This window comes from Camelus dromedarius, chromosome 1 (genome assembly GCF_036321535.1).
Source record: "Camelus dromedarius isolate mCamDro1 chromosome 1, mCamDro1.pat, whole genome shotgun sequence".
Taxonomy (NCBI): Eukaryota; Metazoa; Chordata; class Mammalia; order Artiodactyla; family Camelidae; genus Camelus; species Camelus dromedarius.
Genome location: NC_087436.1, coordinates 49,485,564 through 49,506,011, shown reverse-complemented (window position 1 = coordinate 49,506,011; position 20,448 = coordinate 49,485,564).

Sequence of the window (20,448 nt, the reverse complement as noted above, 5' to 3'; positions counted from 1 at the left end):
AAGTAGGGCAAAAGAGTTTTCAAATTATAAAAAGTAAGCTTAAGTCCTACCTCTACTTAAAAGCTTCCCTGGGAGATACTGTTTTAATCAGTTTTTGAAACTATTTGCATTTAGAGTAAGCATATATTTATTAAAGAAAAAGTTCAAACTCATTCTTATAGCTCTCACTTTACAGGGTATAGTCAGAAGTCCTGAGATGGTCCAGATGGCATTTGTCATATCTCAAAACTTCCAAAGATGTCTTTTGGCTTCACAGAATTTTGCTTGAACTTTTCTTAGCTTGTCAACCTAAGGAATCATTGAAGCACAAGATTTCCCATCGCCTTTTCACTTGTCTGTTCATCCACTCTATTCCTGAAACTATACCAAACATTTTGCTTGCATAACTCTTCGCATAATCAGCTTCATCTCAGGATAGGAGAACACCCTTGAAAAACTCTTTTTAAAAAGTGTGGGGACATTCTTTAGGATGAAAGAGTCTTCATTTAAAAGTGCTATTATTTCACTCCTGGTAATTTACCCCAGAGAAATGAAATTTCTAGTTTTAGTATACACAAAAACTTGTATTCTAATGTTCCTAACAGCTTTATGTCTTAATAGCCAAAACTGGCAGCAACCCAGACCTCCTTCAACAAGCAAATGGTTAAACAAACTGCAGAACTTCCATACCATGAACTACTACTCAAAACCAAACAAAAAAACAGTATCCATATACACAACCTAAATGAATCTCCAGAAAATTATGTTGAGTGAAAAAAGCCAATCCTCAACAGTTACAAGCTGTCTGATTTCATTTGTGTAACATTCTTGTAATGACAAAAGTATAGAAATGCAGAGCAGATTAGTGGTTGCCACCGTTTAGGGTGGGGAAAGGGCAGAGGGGAAGTGGGTATGGCTATAAAAGGGCAACAGGAGAAATCCTTGCGGTGATAGAGTCCTTCTGCTATCTTGAGTACATTAATAGCAATATCCAAGTTGTGATATTCTACTATAGCTTTGCAAGATTTCCAACTGGAGGAAATTGGGTAAAGCAACCGCTCTATATTATTCTTACAACTGCATATCAATCTACAATTGCCTCAAAATAAAAGTTTAATTTTTGCTCAGAATCTATGCCATCTCCTTATAATAACTCCCTGATGTTTCTGGGGATCACTTCTCCCCTACTTTCAGTCCATGTGGTTCAGATGGTCTAACTTATAAGTAGACATGTAACTGAGACCTGATCAATAAGCCTAGTCCATCTCTTTAACCCTACTGATTGATTCAGGAATGGTCACATGGTTCAAATTGGTACAGTGATACTCAGCTGAACTGCAGAGGAAGAAAAGCTCTCTTTACTAAGGTTGCTTAGTTTTGTCGGATGAAAAACTTGAACAAACAGAGCCCACCACATTGAGCCAATCAGAGGGAGCTAGTGCAGAGGAACAAAATTTGTGCCCTTGAATCCAACATTCCTGAAGCTAGTCTACCCTCTGGACTTCCTAGTTATGTGAACTAATTAATATCTTTTGCTCAAGTTTTTTTTTTTTTTAAGTTTAATTGAAAAGACCTTCAGTGAATATTGGAATCACATTCAGCATATAACACAAGTATTTCCATAAGCAATGTAGTTAAGTTTGAAAAACAACGTAACAAAAACATTTTATTATTCCACTAGCAAGAATTCTGTCTTTCACTATTGTCTCTTAAGTTTAATGCCAGTTTTCCTCCTCTTCCTACCTTGGTCTCCCACTAATTTTATTGTACAACCAAAGTATTTCTTGTGTATGCTGTATTTTTGTATTTTGACTATTTTTCTGTTGGGGTATACACTCTTAGTAATTTGTAAGAGATTTTTTGTTTATTAAGGATAGTAGACCTCCAGATGTCATGTATGTGGAAAATCTTTTTTCCTGCTGGCCTTTGGTCTTTCAATCTCATGTGCAGTATTTATTCCATTCATAACATTTAGCTTTCTATAGTTAAATTAATCAATCTGTTTTTTATTGTCTCTGGCTTTCATATCATACTTCAAAATCATACTTCTCCGCCCAGATATTTTCTTTAAAATCTGCCCATATTTTCTTCTGTTACTTTTATAGTTTTTAAACAAGTATAAATAATGTAAAGTGTACTGTAGAAATGACATTTTGCCCCAAATGATTACATATGGGACATTTTATTCATGAATGCATATTTTCCTTACTGATTCATGATTCTAACTTCCTCAAATGCTAAATCCCTATGTATATTTGGATCTGAGGATGGACATTTTATTTCTTACCATCTACTTCTCACATTGTTTTAATTTTAGCATTTTTATGATACATTTTAATATCTGTTTAGGAAATGTTCCTTCTTAGTGTTTTTGTTTTTCAGACTTTTTATTTATACCTGCATGCTTATTCTTCAAAGTGAATTTAGAATCATTTTATCAAGTTTCTCACCAACCTCCCCACAATAATTAGGGATTTTATTTAATAATACACCGTGTACAGAGTAAATTTAAACCAAATTGACCTCCTTACAAAAATTAAGCCTGTTTTTTCTAACGTATGTCTCTCCATTTATTCAAATCTTTTGTCATGTTTCCCAATCCTTTTGTTATGCTATTATGTAGAATGCTATAATTCATCCAGTTCCCGCATATTTCTTAAAAAACTATTCTAGATATTAGATGCATTTGTTTGTAAATGTAAATGGAATATTTTCCCTTTGTTTTCTTTATAAGAATGTGCAATATCAAAAAGCTACTGATTTTACATATCTTGTGACATGTACCATAATGAATATCCTTATTTTCTTAAAATATTCATGTCTGCAAGATATATCATTTCCTTAACATTTTCAAAGAAGATCAATTGTTTAAAATAATTTAGGAAATAATTGGGTTATTAGCATAATTTAAAATTTTTTAAATGTCTCCTGGTTTAAAACACACACATACATACACACACACACTCCTACCCCTATCTATACATACAAATCCTCTAGATTGGAACATGCTTTCTTTTAGAATTTACATATTAGCCAAACCAAGGAATTCAGTAGCTTTATAAAGCACCCACTGTTCAGAGCTCTTCCTCTGTTCCACCACTTTGTTCCTCCAATAAGACCATGAACATTTCTTAGAGCAATTTCTCCAAGAAACCACTCTTTTTTAGTGATTCTCGAAGATCAAATATTGCAATTTAAGTCAGGAAAAGGAAAACATTTCATCTGATGCTTCTGTCACATTTTCTTTTACCAGGTTCACAACATATGATTAACAATGCACATAAACTTGGCTCTGTGATTTTGTGTGTAGATAATGATTGAAATCCATTAAGCTATCCTTTTATGGATGATGATCTGTCAGCTGAACATCCAGCAGTTTCTTTTTATAGAACTATGATTTGATCTGCAGTGTCCTGGAACATGTTTTTCAAGCTATTTGGCTTCAAGCTTATGCTAATTACCAGGCATTATCTCACAACTTCTGTGGCACACAGAAACATTAAAATCGCCTCCCCTAGAAGTTTTCTTTGAAGATGAACCAATGGAATTTCTAAAGCATTCACTGCAGGTACTACTCAAATGATAGACTTAAAAAAAAAAAAACTTTGTTACAGTAGTAAGTTTTATTTTCCTTATGTCTTATCTCTCTACACCACTTAAGAATTCCTTGAGAGAGGTAAGGAGAAATTAATGTTCTTGAGCTCCTACTAAGTGCCAGTCTGGTCTGTTTTAAATATGTTTTCTCATGATAAATATTGGTTCTTATTGACTGTTATATTTCCTAAGACACTCACTCCAGCATCTACTAATAGAAGCTCATTACTTACATGACTGAACAATCATCATAGTATTTCTTTCTTAAATAATTTCCATCTAAGTGAAACAATAGTTTCCTTATTGCCATTAAGGTTACTTTAAGTTGCCAGTATTAACAATAAAAGTTCATTGCTAATCCCAAAATTAAGGGATTTGGAGGGGTTTTTTAAATTTCAAAGAGTCAATAGGTTTTTGTTAGTGTTATATTTTTCTCAAAGAAACACACTGAGCTACAGTAAAACCCTGCTGAAAAAACACAGAAAATTCATTTGTCCCAAAACAAATTTCTTCTGTACAGCACAGAGAACTATATTCAATATCTTGTAATAACCTATAATGAAAAGGAATATGAAAACAAATATACATACGTCTGAAACATTATGCTGTACACCAGAAATGGACACGTTGTAACTGACTATACTTCAATTTTAAAAACAAATGTTAAAAAAAAGTCATTTGTCCTTTGTAACAGCTCTTTTGATCAATTATTTAATAACATTAGTTAACTTCCTCTATTTTTTTCTCACTGATTCTGCTAATGAGACATAGATTAGTTTGTATCTGAATCCCAGAAGTGTAGATCAAACTCCTTCATGTGTACATGAAATGAGATTAATAATAACCATTTATTGAGTGATTATTATGCGTCAGGTACTAAGCTAAGTGTTCTACATATGTAATTTCATTTAATTATCATGACAACTCATGAGGTTGATGCTATTATTATCCTCATTTTAATGATGAGAAAACTAAGGATTAGAGGAGTAAAGTCAGACAGAATGCAAAGCCAGAACTCTTGTCTATTTATATACGCAATGAAGAATCTAAGAACTGAGTACCCAACAGCAGCATGAGCAAATGCATCTACCTACTTAGAGAACTCGAGTAGAAATCGGGGGATGTCTTCGGGAGAGCTAGGATACTGAGAATGAGCTCTCATTGAAAATATTCAAAAACATTATCTCATGGAACCCCACACCCATCCTAATAAATCATCATTGCTCCCATTTACAGATGGGAATGGCAAAAAGTCACATAACTAGGAAATGGCAGAGACAGACCCACAACCCAATCTTGTGGATCCAAGTCCAACACTCCCCACCATTTAACTCACATTCATTGACACAGTGGCAGAGATGGCAAAATCTGTCCCTCATGGTGTCACCCCCATAGCATCCTACAGTCCACATCACCCTCAGTGCAGACACTGTGACTAACTTCAACATGGGGCAATCAAAGTAACTGCTGACCTCTGTCTTTAGGTAAAAGAAATCATCTCTTATTAACTTATTTCCTTTTATATCCTGGTTTTCGCATCTTGAATATCAACAAAATGCTAAACCAGTTAAAATTCTGTAAATAATTTTTTTTAACTTTGGTTTTATTGTTTAGTTTTTTTGTTGTTGTTGTTTTGGGGGGAGGTAATTAGGTTTATATATTTTGTTGTTATTTTTAATGGAGGTACTGGGGATTGAACCCAGGAACTCACATGTGCTAAGCAGGCACTCTATCAATTGAGCTATACCCTACCCCCCCATAAATAATTCTTAATCCATTTCATGTTCTATACAGTTTGACCTACATTTCATAAAATTAATTAGCTGCTTGAAAATTATGTACACATACAAGTTGTTTCATCTTAACTATTCTGTACAATCCCAACATGCCACTCACAATGGACCATTTAAAAAACTCCAATCGCTTTGCAAGCTCTCCTACATACTCTACAAGGTTTTGTTGTTCCAGGAGAGAATTACTGAAGGCAGAGATCCTCACTCCCCTCCAGGCCTCAGCTTCCCATGCAGTTAGATTGAGGACAGAAACTGACGGGCTGTTGAACTACATGTTCATTAAATCATTAAACGTCACAATAAGGTAGGTAGTCTGTGTTTTCTTAGATTCTGTACATGGGTATTTGGTACCCACTGGTCACAGGGCTAATTATAATTTTCTTATTTTCTGTATTTTTGAATCTTTAGCATTTGCGGGCCTCTCAGATCCAGGGAGAGATGCCCCTCCCAGACCTAGCCAATTCTTAAAGATAACAAAAGGCTCAGCCAGGAGCACATCTCTCATATATAAACTAGCCAATCCCAAGTCTACAGCCCCAGACACTTCTTCACATCTAACTCTCATACACCAAGTGCATTTCCCCTGCACTGAATCACCCCAGGGCCAGGTAGCAGGCAACAAGAAACTACCCCTTCAGTCTGAAGCCCACAGGAATTATTCAGACTTGCCAATCGTAAACTGTTTACCCTGCGCTGCCTTATCTTTCCCAAGGAAATCCCAATAAAAGCTCTGGCCCAGATTTATCCTTCCCTCCTATCTTCTGCCACCTGACCAAGAGCTGGCTCATCCCCCATGGTCCTGTATCATACTCAATGAATCCCCTCTCTAGGCATAATAAACAAATCTCTTCCAAGCCTCCCTCCTTTGGCTGCACCAGCTTTACCATATCACATCCAATATGGGCATTCTTGAAGCACGGGATACCATTTCTAACCTCATTTTAGATAAGATGTAACTGAGGCACAGAGCATTTAAACAATTTCCTAAGATAACATGATGAGCCCAGATTCGAAGCCAGGCAGGCAGGCTCCAGATGGCAATAAACCAGGGCTTTGTCATCCTCTTTGCTCCCTCTCCCCATCCACTGTCCTGGGAATAGTCCCTGGCTTTGTGGCTTTTCTTTGCATTCAGCTGATGTGATATAAGGCCACTTGTGTATTTTTACAGTGCTCTCAAAAACAAGTACCATAGATTTAGTACTTGAATTGGCAGTCTGCTCTATCACAAATGCTAGCTTTATTTTAAATTTTACTCAGTTTTCTTCACTTTTAGTCTTTAAGATTTCTGGATATCCTTTTACTGAGTATTCTTTTCCAGGTCTAACACAAAACTAGTCTCCTTGTCTCTGATAGTTACAGAGGAAGGAAGATAGAGTCAGGGAGACTGTCCCCAAGGTATGTTCACAAACCCAGGTAGAGCAGCATTTGGGAGGATGAAAGCTGCTCTTTTTTCTAGGCTACCCTGTATTTAAGTCACCTCTACATCAAGGCATCAGTATTTCCACCACCACAGCTCCCAGAATTTGTGCTACCCCCAAGCAAGCTAATCCAGCATGATCGGATATAAAGACAGGTATTACAGTCCCAAGCTTTGGTAAAGAAGGCAGGGCAAAAGGGATTAGCAGTGTATGAGGTTAGTTCCCCCAGAGAAGCATATCTCCATATGATCTCAAGACCTGTAAGTAACCAACCCCTTGACCTCCATGAGTAAACCTTATATAAACTCATTCTCCCCAAGGATCCTTGAGGAAAAGACTTGAACAGTTCCATGGAATTCTTAGACAAGATTCATGTGTTTGCCCTAAGTCAAGACCAAGAGTGGGAGGAAAAGGTTTCAGGCTAATTGATACACAATTGTTCACCAATTTTGGCAGGTGTCAGTTCAGCTATAGTGTTAAGAAGAAAAGGTAAGACTTCTAATAAATACTTGCCATCACAAGTAGAAAGAGAAGAAGGCCTGTTAAGAAAAACTGTTGGTGCCCTAGCCTTGAGTTTCTGAGAAGGGGCTTCTAGAGTGAAACTCCCTCCCGCTTCCACACACGGGGCCTCTGTGTTTCCCAAACAAGGAGGAAATGCACAGATGACCGGGGAGATCAGAACATGGAGCTGCACAGGTGTGGCTCAGCTCTTCCCTCGTCTCTCTTCAGGCCTATGAAGAGAGGCTTTCACTATGAGAGGACAGTTAAGGCCCTGGTGAAAAATACCTGGGGGCTCCAGAGAAGAATAAACTAACAAAGCTCTTTAACAGGGCTTTGTATTCAGATCCGCATCCCTTCCAGACCACCAGCCCCAGTTATTCGTACTGGTTCCCCACTGGCCTTCTCCTCCAGGCCTTACACTTCATATGGTAAACACGCAGGGGTCAGGGCCCAAATCTCCTCCTTGGAGCACAGTCTCTCTCTGTGTCAGCTACTAGAGTTCAGCAGAAATGAGGCAGTGATTCTGGGTATGTCTGCCCTACATAATTCTAGTGGATCATCCCAAAGCTCACCCTTAGGGGAAAACAGTTGGAAACAATACATTTTCCACCATTAAGGGACCATCTAAGCTCCATACCCAAATTCAGCCTTCCTACTCCTCTGCTCCTGATCTATCTGGCTCTGCCCGTTTCTCAATTAGTTCTAAACTCAGAGGACTTATGGGGTAGAAGTAATGATCCTCCACCTCTTCATACTTCAAAAAGTTCCGTCAAAGGTAATCTAAAAAGCTGTGAAATGTTTAACACCTACCTTGTACTTAAAAAAAAAAAAGTCAAATCCAATTTTCTCTAGGTCTCCCCAAGTCCAAAGTTCACTTCCTGATAATATCCAACTTGTACTTCATTGCTGAACTCACAGAATCTCAGAACTGAAATTACAGGGACCACAAAGTATCTTACCCAAGGTCAGAGCTAAAACTGAGCCCAGTCTTCAAATTCCCAGCGGGGTTCTCTTTCCATGATTACTGTACTTCCTTCTGGCGCTTTTTTGGTGAGCTGACTCTATATGTGTTTCATTCCTTTGTTAATATGTAGAAGATGTTTTGTGATGGCAAGCAGACAATGTGATAACTACAAAGTGTCAGAATTTGAAGAAAAATTAGAGAAAACAAACACCTCTCTTTTCATTTTATTAATGAGACAACTAAGAGCCAGAGAGATGGAACAGTTCAGCCAGACTATTCTGTTCCTACATCTAAATTCAGTTCTCTTTCTTACTCAGAAATGCCCATTCTAAGCACTGCAAGCCAAAACCTGAGCATTACTTCTTTCTGGTTGGCCAGTAGCAGAGAAAACAGAAGATATTTAACCCCCTAAATAAAAGGACAGGCAGAACATAAGTGTCATGTAACTCTCGACAGAGACCATATTACTGATTGATTTAAATTAATTTCCTCCTAAAACCTACTACCTTTTTGGTAATGAGATTCCCATCTTAGCATAGACAAACATTTAGAATACCAACCCTGTTTCTTAGGTAGAAAACAATTCAGTGATGAATGCTGATGAAAACCATTAGTCGTGCAAAACCATATTAAGTTGTTTCAGTAACGAGACAGGGACTGCTTAATAAAGCATGTCTTCACAATAAATAACAACAATAATAAAGGGAAATTTACCACTTTTATACTCCAGTGGACATTTGTCACATATTCTAGAGTACTGGAAATTAAAATTGGAAATATTTAATTAAGTTAGTATATAAGTAAAAAGGTAGAAAATGTTTAAGGGAGGTCAATTTACCTTTTGGTCATAATTTTTAAAAACAGGTTCATTTCTAATGCAAATATATGAACAAGTGTCATATTTATTATGCATGCATTTATTGTCTCTGCTGAATAACAGTGTGAGTACTGAGACGCCTACAGAGTTGTTACACTTTGGGAAGGCTTTATTCAAAGACTGTGGTTTATTATTTTCACAGAAAATGCTGGGATTAATGGAGTACTGACCTGCCCAAGGTGGGCCACAGTGTGGGCATCCCAAGTGTGAGGGCCCCATCCTCAGAAGGACAGGCCCAAGGAGTTCACAATCCACACGCAGTGAGACCACTCAGAGGAGCACACGCCCACTCCCCGTGGATGAATCCCAGGTGGGACCAATCAGCGTGCTTGCTCTCTCTCTCAAGGGTGTGTCCCTACCCTGGACTAGAAGCCCCTTGGGAGCCGGGATGGCACGTTGCTCATCACTGTGTACCCAGCACAGCCTAGATGAAGTGGTCACGTCCCAGCCACAGTTCTGAGGCATCCTGTCTCTTCCCCTCTGACCTCGTCCTTCTGAGTAGCTTCCCTAATGACTCTTTCCCTTTCGACCTTCCCTGCTTCCTAAGTCCTCCAAACGTTGCTCTCAATACAAGCTTTCAAAGAGGAAGGACTGTACCTGTCTTGTTCTTTCTGGTCTCCAGAGAGCTCAACACTGGGGAAGCCCATAACATCATTGACTGTTGGTTTTGTGTCTACTGGAACACTTTTTGGGAGGGAGAATTTGAGATGGTTCCACCCATTCATTGTATTTTTTAATTTGTGTTTGTTTTTGGTAAGGGGAGGTAATTAGGTTTATTTATTTACTTATTCTCAGAGGAGGTACTGGGATTGAACCCAGGACCTCATGCATGCTAGCCATGCACTCTGCCACTTGAGCTATGCCCTCCCCCCTCATCCATCCATTTTATAACAATTCTAATTGATAAATCTTTCTTCAGGAAACTCAGATGTATAAGCATTTTATGGGTGGGGAAGAAAGTAGAATTCTGCTTCCTAAAAGCATATTTTCTCCGTGTCATTTTTTTTTATTGAAGTATAGTCAGTTTACAGTGTGTTAATTTCTGATGCACAGCATAATGTTTCAGTCATACATATACATAAAGACATCACATATTCCTTTTCGTATTCTTTTTCATAATAAGTTACTACAAGATATTGAATATAGTTCCCTGTGCTATACAGAAGAAACTTGTTGTTTATATTTATAGTAGTTAATATTTGCAAATCTCACCTCACCATCTTTCTTCCCTTTGGAGCTACACATGAATGACTATAACCCTTGTCCTTGATAGATACCCAGTTAATTGAAGATAAGTAACATGTCTCCAACTCAAAATAGTTCAGACTAAAAATGGTCAATTCCTCCCATCGCCCCTGACACTAAATTCTACCTAGCTCCCCCTCATCATACTTCTCTTCTCCTTTAATATATATATCCATAGGTATTAAATAACTGAAATTGCTAAATGAGAAAAATGAGGAAACTATCAATTTGTCAGCCCTTTGAGGAGATCCTTAGAAGAAATCAGCGTTGTTGAATAAAGTCCTATCAGACTATTCTAATCTTCTCTGACCACGTGAAAGATCAGGTAATATTAGTGATGCGCATTCCTTTAAATTCTGATCGGGGGCATGCTTATCTATATATCAGAAGGTAAAATGTACTTATCAAACAATTATGGGGATGTAAGCCTGATTGGAAAGCTGCCCCAACAGTAAGGTTGATTCTTTCTAAACTGAGGGACACACACCATGATCCACATACTCCAGTCATGCAGGAGTTAGAACTGGGCCTAGAGAAATTGCATGATTTTATCCATGTGAGTCTTGCATATGCATTTTCTGAACTATATCTGATTGCACACTCCCTTTTGCACACTTAACACTTTACATGCAAGAATGAGAAAAGTAGATAAAAGGATTCATCTTATCTAGACAGAGGTCCCAAGGTAAAAATGTATGATATCTTTCCAAGCCCTCAGAGTGTGTTTTTTAAAGGGCACAAAAAGTTCAGTTAAAGGTCTGTAATATCAAGTTCTTTTGTTTTACCCACATTGACATTAACAGGTAACTCAAAAGTCAAAAGCTTCAATTTCTAAAACCAAAGCAACATTCTTAGCTACCAAGAGTTTACTTTGTAATTCTCTATCCATAGACCTATTGTCCCTAAGGTGGCAAGTTATTGCTGTTGGTCAGAAATATCCCTGCCTTCCATGGTGCTGTTTTTTCACAGCAGGGGCAGGGGGAGAGGGGAGGGGGAAATACAGAGTTGCATAAGCAAAGCTCTTGGTTTTGTAGCTCTAGAAAGGCTTCATAGATGCGGAAAGCACTCATTGTCATCAACTCTACAAGGATTATGTTCACCAAAACCACCTTGGCAAAGAGATACCACACCATGAACATTCAATTAGAAATTATTCACCCCAGCACTATGCCCCACCTCATTTACATTCTACACAGAAAATGTTTCCATTGGTTCTATGAGTTTGAAGGAAATGGGAGAACAAACTTGGACTCAAAATAAGAACAAGCTATCACAAATGAAACAAGATGTGTAAAAGAGGTGAGTAACATGTCAACTGCACAGAGTATATAAAGGTGAAGTACTATTACTAATCATTCAGATTGGCTGAAAATGGAAAGTTCTGCCTGAAAAGTTCTGCCTGTCCTGTCACTAAATGAGATCAAACAGTTCCTTTAAGGGTGGTGGGGCAGAGGGAATCCCCAGACCGGATGTTTTGATGAAATTTCAAAAGGCCCTTCCAACACCAAAAAAGTGATGACACTGGAACCTAAATTACTACTCCAGACCTACAAACTTTTTTTTTTCAAATTGTGGATGCATATGTTTGACTTATTCTATGTTCTAAATTAACTCCAAAAAGTCATTTCTAATGAGAACTTGAAAGCAGATTTATTTTCTTTAAACAATTACAAAGTTATTTATAAATGGAATGAAGAGTACCTTTAAAAAAAAAATCCATGTGGTATAAGGAAAAGTACATAAGCTTTGTAATGAGGGAGGCCTGCACTCCTTAGTTATACAGCCTTGGGCAGGATGCTTAGCTTCTCAAAATCTCAGTTCATCATCTGCTAAACAAGGATCACAATCGCATGGATTTGTTGGGGGGACTACATGGGTTAATGTGCCAAGCTTCGAAGGTTCAGTGGCTGCCCAATAAACGGTATTCACTGTTATTGCCGCTGTTCTTATAGAGATAAATTAAAGGTCTTGTGATGTTGATTTATTTTTATATTCAGGAAACATTGAACACCTTGAAAACAATAATTCTAATCCTGGACTTAGGATAAGATTATTTTTCTTCCAGAGCATTTTTCATTAAAAATTTTCCTTAGAAATGGAGGACATGATACAGGAGGGTAAAACTGTTTTCAGTTAGAATGTTAGACAGCATTACTTAATCTTGAAATGAACCCTTTTGAGTCATGGTCCTGAGAAAATGATGTGTGGTCTGAGCATCAAAGCAAGAACAGGCTGTGGTAAAGAGGACTGTTAGGAACGATCATTCTTAGAGCTTTTAAAATGTTTAGGTTCCTGAAAAGAAAGATTTATCATAAATGATCTCATGTCAGGATTAAAAATATAGGAAAAAATTAATAGTGACACATTAAAATCTCATCACCTAATTCTAACCTATCAAATGCACAAGCAGAATGACCACCCACAGTATCTTTTTGTTAAATGCTAAGTTTTCCCTGAGAAAATGGAGACCTGAAAACTTTTCCCATCACACACTCCAACTGTATAAAATCAATGTTTTTCAGCTCCCTGGAAAACACAGTACACAAAGTAAAGTCTGTCAGCACCGTCTGGAGATGGAACAATCAGAAATATGATGTTGTGAGCTAGCACTGGAAGAACTGGGAGAAGGGGGAGTTTTAGACAGTAAAATATAAAGTTCGTGCAAGGCAGAATAAACTGCCGGATTTCTTCAGATCTCATCTTGAAATGTCCCACTGGTTGTTTTCAGACTTTCTCAAAGTCACTCCGTGGATGGCTTTTATTCATTAGCTAAGGTTCATGTCCTTGCTTTGCTAAACAAGCAGCTGGCCTTCCCTTTTCAAAACACGTTTTTCCCCACTTCTAGTCCCGACTCCTCCAAACACTCACCACTTCCTATTCAAACCAGGAACCGATATAACTAGTTCCTTTTCTCCCCTCAGTGTTCAGAATGCTGTAAGCAGTTGGATGAAACCTAACCATCTGTCTCTCCATGAAACTTGAAACAGTTGCTACATTTGCTGCCCGTGTGTCTGGCAGTGGGTCAGTGGAAGGTTGGGGGAAATACTGGGAAACACCCTAATAAAACTTAAGAGAAAGGCGTTCTTCACTATCACTGAGCTGGGAGGGAAGGAGAGGTGTTCTGGTTCTGCCCTTCACGTTGCTGATGAGTGAACTGAGGAGGATGCCACCACCCAGCTTGTTAAAAGCAGAGCCAAAAATAAAACCTGACACCCAACCCCTGGTTCAGTTTTTGCTAACACACACACAGGCACACACACCTTGATTTCACTTGAATTTCTTCCTCCGGTTTGATAAAGAGTGAAACCACTAAAAATTGTTGTGAAAAAACTGGTTTCACAGTTGACAGATTTAATTCCAAGGGAAAGGGAAGGATGCATCCAAGGCACAAGATTACTGGACTGACACCCAGTCAGGCACATCCAAGAGGGGCGGGGGAGTGTAAGAGATCCCTGAGGGAGAAAGGACAGGGAAAAAAAATAAACAAACATCCTATGACTTAACCATGGGAAAAGTCTCTGTTTACGGAGTGGGAAGAGGATGAATAACATTAATTGGCACTTTGGGCTTCTTCCCCCAAGTCCTCTAGGACTGGTTTTTCAAGCACAAAGGGCCCAGACAAGCTACAACAGCCCATGGCAAGTTCTCTTGCTCCCACATCTGAAACTCACACCCTTCTCGCCCCAGACTAGCTCCTGCTCCCCGGTTCGCATTTGGAGAGTGCAGACCAGGGTAGGATGTCAGAAGAAAAGGAAGAAGTTAGAGGGAGCATCAGGAGACAGAAGGGACAGAATTGTAGATACAGATACATAGACATCTAGACAGATAGATATATAGATAGAGAGAGACTAGAGAGCTGGCGTTTCTCCCTCTGCACTTGTCCAACTTGTAGAGGGAGCTGCCTGGATGGACGGCGGTTGAGAGGAATCTGCATGCTCACCTGGGTCTACCCCTCTAATATTGATCCTAGCTTTCTTTTCCCCCTTTAATATTCAAAAGCACAGCCCACAACTGGAGCTGCCACAACAGTACCCACACTCACCACCCAGCAACATCTTGCACTCACACATTACCAGTGTTCTTGGTCAAAACCAGTGGATTTGTTTTCTCCCTTCATCCTCCTCCATCTCTGTGGCAGATTTGGCATGGCTGACTTAATGGAGAATTTTGAAGTTTAATGAGGACTGAAAGGATGGATAGAATCTGTCCCACATTATTCCAGGTGGTGAAAATAACATAAAACTATTCCTTTTATGGATGTCAACTGTTCATGCATCACCTTCACAGTTTTTCCATACTTAGTATTTTATTTAAATTGATACCTTAGAAAACATTAATATTTATCTTAGTCTCAGTCTAAGTAATAAAAACCTGTCAAATCATGAATTTTCAGTGGAGATATATTTTTCTACTTTACATCCAATTCAAATAGATACTAAACATTTTGGAAGTTTATTCATAGAACACCAAAAACAGCTCAAGGGTCATCAATGGGAAACACTGAATTAATCAAATTAAAGCATGCTGTGGAGCATACGACAGACTTGCTGGAATAAAAGAACAAATGGTATTAAATAATGTTAGCTGCAAAAGCTTGGGCCAAATTATGCAGACCATGACATGAAAGAGAAAAAAAAAAAGAACAGGATGCAATGAAAGGTGAGGAATGAAATTAAAACAATGCTTAAAAGAAATTCATCTGCTAGGCATAAACAGGATACACTGGAGGTTAGAGTAGGCCAATGATCTGTGAAAAGTAAGAGTCACACCAGATAGTGAGAGCCTGAACTAACCTGACAGACTCGAGATAGGGGGTAAGGATAGAAGAGCTTTCCTGTAGTAGAAAAAATAGACAAAAACCAACAGACAGAGGAAGAGAAAGCTGAAGGAGGAGGCAAAGTCAAAGATGACCACAAGTTTTCACGAGTGACTGCCAATGCTGTTGGCAGAGAACATGGGGAGTTTGAGAGAAGACATTCTAACGAAAATATCCAATAAGTGTTCAGTGATACAGTTCAAGAGCTGGAAGAGAGGATGGGGCTACAATGATCTGGGAGTCATCAGCAGAGATTTCACAGACAAATTCATGGAATGGACATGCGCCCCAAAATAAAGAGCAAAGTACAGTTCCATCCAGGATTCCAGGCTGAATGAGCTGAGGAGGAGGTCATTTATCAACAACAGCACAAATCTATTCTCGATCAGGCTTCTCAGCCTTGGCAGGACATTAGAAAGATTGGGGACCCTGAAAGGTTACCACAGTCTGGGACCCATCCCAGACCAATTCAATGTGGCCACTGGGACCATGGCATTAATATCATTACCAAATTAAGGTTTTGAGAAATCTGGACAATTCTAGACATATAAAAAACTTTAAGCCAGACCTCTTAATCCTGTACTATGAGAAGCAACCCAATTTTCTAGCATTTTCTACATAGAAATGAGAAATAAAATGAAGTATATGAATATATCAATAGTGGCTTTATCTGTGTAAGACTTTTGGTATCTTTCTTCTGAAATTTCCATTTTTTTTTTCATTTTGTTCAACATTTTAGTTGTTTCCACTGGAAGAGTCTTTCAGGGCATCTAGTCTGGAGAATCATTTTTAATAAGAAAAAGAGGGATTTATCTGTAAGTTTTCTCTTTCTCAATTGTGAATGCTTTTAAAATTTCAGGGCCTAGTAAGAGATTCTTTTTCATATTTCTTTGTTTTCTTTACACCTATTTGGATGTTGTCCACACCTAATGCTTTCAAAGATATTCTTAACTTAGGGAATCCTGGTTTAAAATCAAATGTAAAAGAAACCAACAAAAAAGTTTAAACAATTTTCCAAATTTTTTAAGTTTTTTTTTTTTCTTTTTCTGATCACTTCACATTGGATAGGAAAGGAATAAACTTCTAAGAGAAGCAGCTCATCCCAAATTTTGCTGTGCCCATCAAGGGGAATAACTGTGCTTCTGTTCCACCAGTTGCCCTGAGGGATGATATCGAATGGGCAGAGGCAATCTAAGGAAATTATCATATGTGCAGATAAGGCTATGATATTGGAAAATTAACCCATTCACCCACCTTTCAGAACACCTTATCCCAGATACAAGAGAATGATTTTAACTAATACTCATAAAATCATGTTAAGTATTTAACATTTGTTTTTCACTAGATAACATTTACAAAGGGCTTACTATGTAATAAGATAAAGAAACTGAGTCCAAGAAAAGTTAAGTATCCTAAGATCACATAACTTGTTCTAAAGAAGAAACAAACAGCTCACTATTCAATTCTAAATTAACTGGGAAACAACTCACACACACACACAAATTAATATAGAAATGTAAAACCTAGAATATCAGAAACAAAAAAATTTGGGGGCAGGGACAAGATTTTTATATCAAGAATTTGTTTTCTTCTTCACATCCTTCTAAATGCACCATGTGTCCCTAGCCTCTCCCCTATTATTATCTGCATAACAAGTTGTGTGCATGTACCACATTAAGAGCCTTAGAAACATTTGACAGCAGGGATTAGGTCCCCTGGTAACCTCCCTCTTTTGCAGGCTAACCAGCCCCATTTATTGACCTGCTCTTCACAGTGACCTCTTCCTCCTCCTGGTTACTCTCCCCCAAACTCCTGAGGATATCTACATCTTTTTCTGAACTCTGTGCTCTGCAGAAGTAAACATATTTAAAATGAAGTTCAATCAAAACTGACACGGAATGAAAGTCGCCTGCTTCATTTTTGGTACTTTCTGTCTTGTTGCTTATTTCCTACTGGAATTATTCCTATCAAGTCCCATTCCATCTTCACTGCTGACGCTCTAGGAATAACCTCAAATCTTGCCCACAGGTGCTGAGGGCCAACCCACATAGTTCACGCTTATGCTTATTTATTTTTCCTTTTTACAAGGTGTTAGATAGCTTTGAAGTTCTTTTTAACTCACCATCAGAGTGGCCTAGACATGGCAAGGGAAAATCATGTGGAACAAAACTCTATCCAAAATTCACTGAAGAAAATTTAGTAACAGTCGTCAGACACTTAAGCCTTGGTGTTCATCCTATATGAAGTTTTCAGAAAGTTTCTATGATTAATACCAGAGAAATACTTTCAAATGATTCTTTTCTCTCCATAGAGGATTTCTAAAATCATCATGGGGTACCCCTATAAAATTTACAAAACCAAGTCATATTTTCTAGAAGTGTGTCCTTTATTATAAATGTTAGTTTTCATTTGATTGGGGGAGGGTAACTGGTATTTTTATCATCTCATCAGAAGACAAAATTCACACTGCATTTTACATGGAGACAGGCATCTGGCAGGGTAAAGAAACATGGAAGTTTCTTCAAGCAAGAGCCAAGGCTCCATGATCTCAAACTGAATGAGTGGGCAGAAGGAAGCCTGTGAGATTGTGATGGCACAGGGTTGCTTAATGAAGAGAATGGGGATGATCAAAGTTGAAATAGAGGCTAAGAGTAAAGAAAAGATAGAGTAAGAAGGAAGGGAAGTAGCAAATTGAGGTGAGAAAAATAATAGTTGTCAAAAGGATAAAGTTATAGCATCAAAAGTTAAGAAGGGATCGGAAGTAGGAAGAATAAAGGATGATTTACAAAAGAGGTGGAATAATTCACAAAAAAATCACTGTGAATAGAACAATCAAGGGTACAGTAGCTAAGAATCCCCGTTTCCTAGGAGAAGACTTTAATACACAGATATTTCCTCATGTTTAATATTGGCTTAGTATGAAGTTAAGAAATGCTTTACTTTCAGAAATCCTGGCTAAGTGAGCCGAAGAGGTCATTGATCAAGAAGGAGGCAGGACTTCTCAACCTTGGCAGCACATTAGAACCATCTGGAGAACTTTAAAAATTGTTTAATTTTTTTATTTGATTTCTTTTATAGCTGATTTTTTTTAACTCTAAGTAGAATTTTTTAAAAAGGAGAACAGTAATGCTTTCTTTTCACTTTAAAGCTATACTCAACAGACTCATTACTAGACTTGTGGAAAATTACCTCTAGTTTTATTGAATTTTTCTGGAGTGTTTGAACTTTAAGACAGCTTCCTTCCCTTGCAACTTCCTTATAATTTTCACTTTGAATTTTTTATGGAGTCACGGTGAAATGCTTCTTCAGTATTTCTATACTGAATCAACACTGATTCCCTATTCAAATGATGTCCCCCTGGAGAAAGACACTAATTTCAAGATCTATACATTTAAACAAAGTCTTAAATTCAAGTTTCCCATCATTATCAACAGATTGTGGAAAAAATAAAAATACTAGTTAAAATACTGAAATGAAACTACTGGCTTCTTGGAAAAGCATAATTTTCAGAGAAAAATAAGATGCTTTGCATGAAAATAGCCCTACAAAAATATAAATTTTCAGGAAAATTATATCATTGTTGCCACATGGTTAATGATCTAAAATTCATATTAAGTACTTCTTTCTGTACCACTTAAATTTAAATATCAAAATTTTCTACTTGCAATTCTAAGATACAGATAAAATAGTTTTTAGAATAGTCCTACTTTTAAGAGAAACCAGAACTATTTTCTTACATGAAAAATGTATTTTTATACTTTTGAGACATTCCCTCCATATATCAAACTGAAGGAATTTCTGATTAGTTGATACTGTTAACCTAGAGGTTAAAAATAAGTACATGACAACATTGTAGTATAGCAAAAAGGGGAACTGCTATAGAATTGGGCTACAAAAATAGCCAAAATTTTCAGCCTAATGAATAAATGTGAAACATGTAATTGTTTTCTGAATCACTAAGCTTTGCCATCCAACTGTCCAACCCTTCACTTTACTTAGACTGGTAGCTGGTTTCTCCCAGTGATCTTTCATAAGAGGGCAGGTTTGATTAAGTCAGTTGAGTGTCTTCTTTTACCCATCAAGGCTGAGCTCCCTGTTCTCACGGGAACTCTATCACGACACATCTCTCAGCTTTCAATCATGTTTCTCTATCTGACCTGAGTATTCTTTACTTCTCTACACCTGTCCTTTAAGTATCACATCTTCCGTAAGACCTTTCCAGCTATCAAAGCTCACCGTTCCACTCTCAATCTTAGCAGAATCACAAAACCACAGACAGTGTGAAAGGAAAGTGGAAAAGAGGCTCTGCTGGTATGTTAGAAACACTCGTCCTTTTATGTTCATCATGGCAATCAGCTATCACCACAACATGTTGTCTGGTCACTAGCTCCCCTGTTAAGGAGGATAAGGGAACTCGTATTTATTGTGTGTTTACCATGTACAAGTCCTTCCCACAAGTCTTACTTCATCCACACACCCGTCCACTGGATGTCATTCCTTAAAAGACATCTTTATATTACGGTTTACTGAGTACCCCAGCTACAGGAAAGAAAGGGTCAGCATAGCCTAAATCATCGCCATTGGCAAACTCTCAAAATTCAACTGCTCACTGTAAAATCATACTAAATAGCAATCAGTTTACCTAGGAATGCAGATTATGACATAAGCATGTCTTGACAGCATGATACCTGGAATCGGGCTTCCCCAGTCATCCCATTGAGATTTGTTTTTCTACGTCAAAAGTCAATTTAAAAACATCTGCTTTAAAATCCTTCCAGACCAAAATAATATCCATCCTACTCTAGACTGGAGCCTATCAAAAATCTAAGAGAACTAACAGCTACAGGACAGCTGATGCATGTGTGAACCATTCATCTAATTCATGTCCTTGAATCTTACACCCTAGAAAACAGTATACTCAATCCTTAGAGCTTCTAACATTAAATTTACACTTTATTGTTTGGTCCTCAACTTTTTATCTGGCCATTATGTCTTCTCCTTAGCCTACCACATTCCCTCTGGCTCCAAAAACTGTCTGGGGGCCAGAGTCCATTTTTTTTTTCTCTCTCATACCTGAGTCTTGGCACTTGTCAAAGAACAATGTTCTACCTGGAACATTCAGCATCACCACTTTTACAGTAGGCTAAAACCTACAGTTTCTTCAAAATTGGCTCCATTTATCCCCACCAGTTTCAGGGATGATCTGACAGACATGTATGTGGGTAACACAGAGGAAGCCCACCTGCTCTATCAGTCTCTTT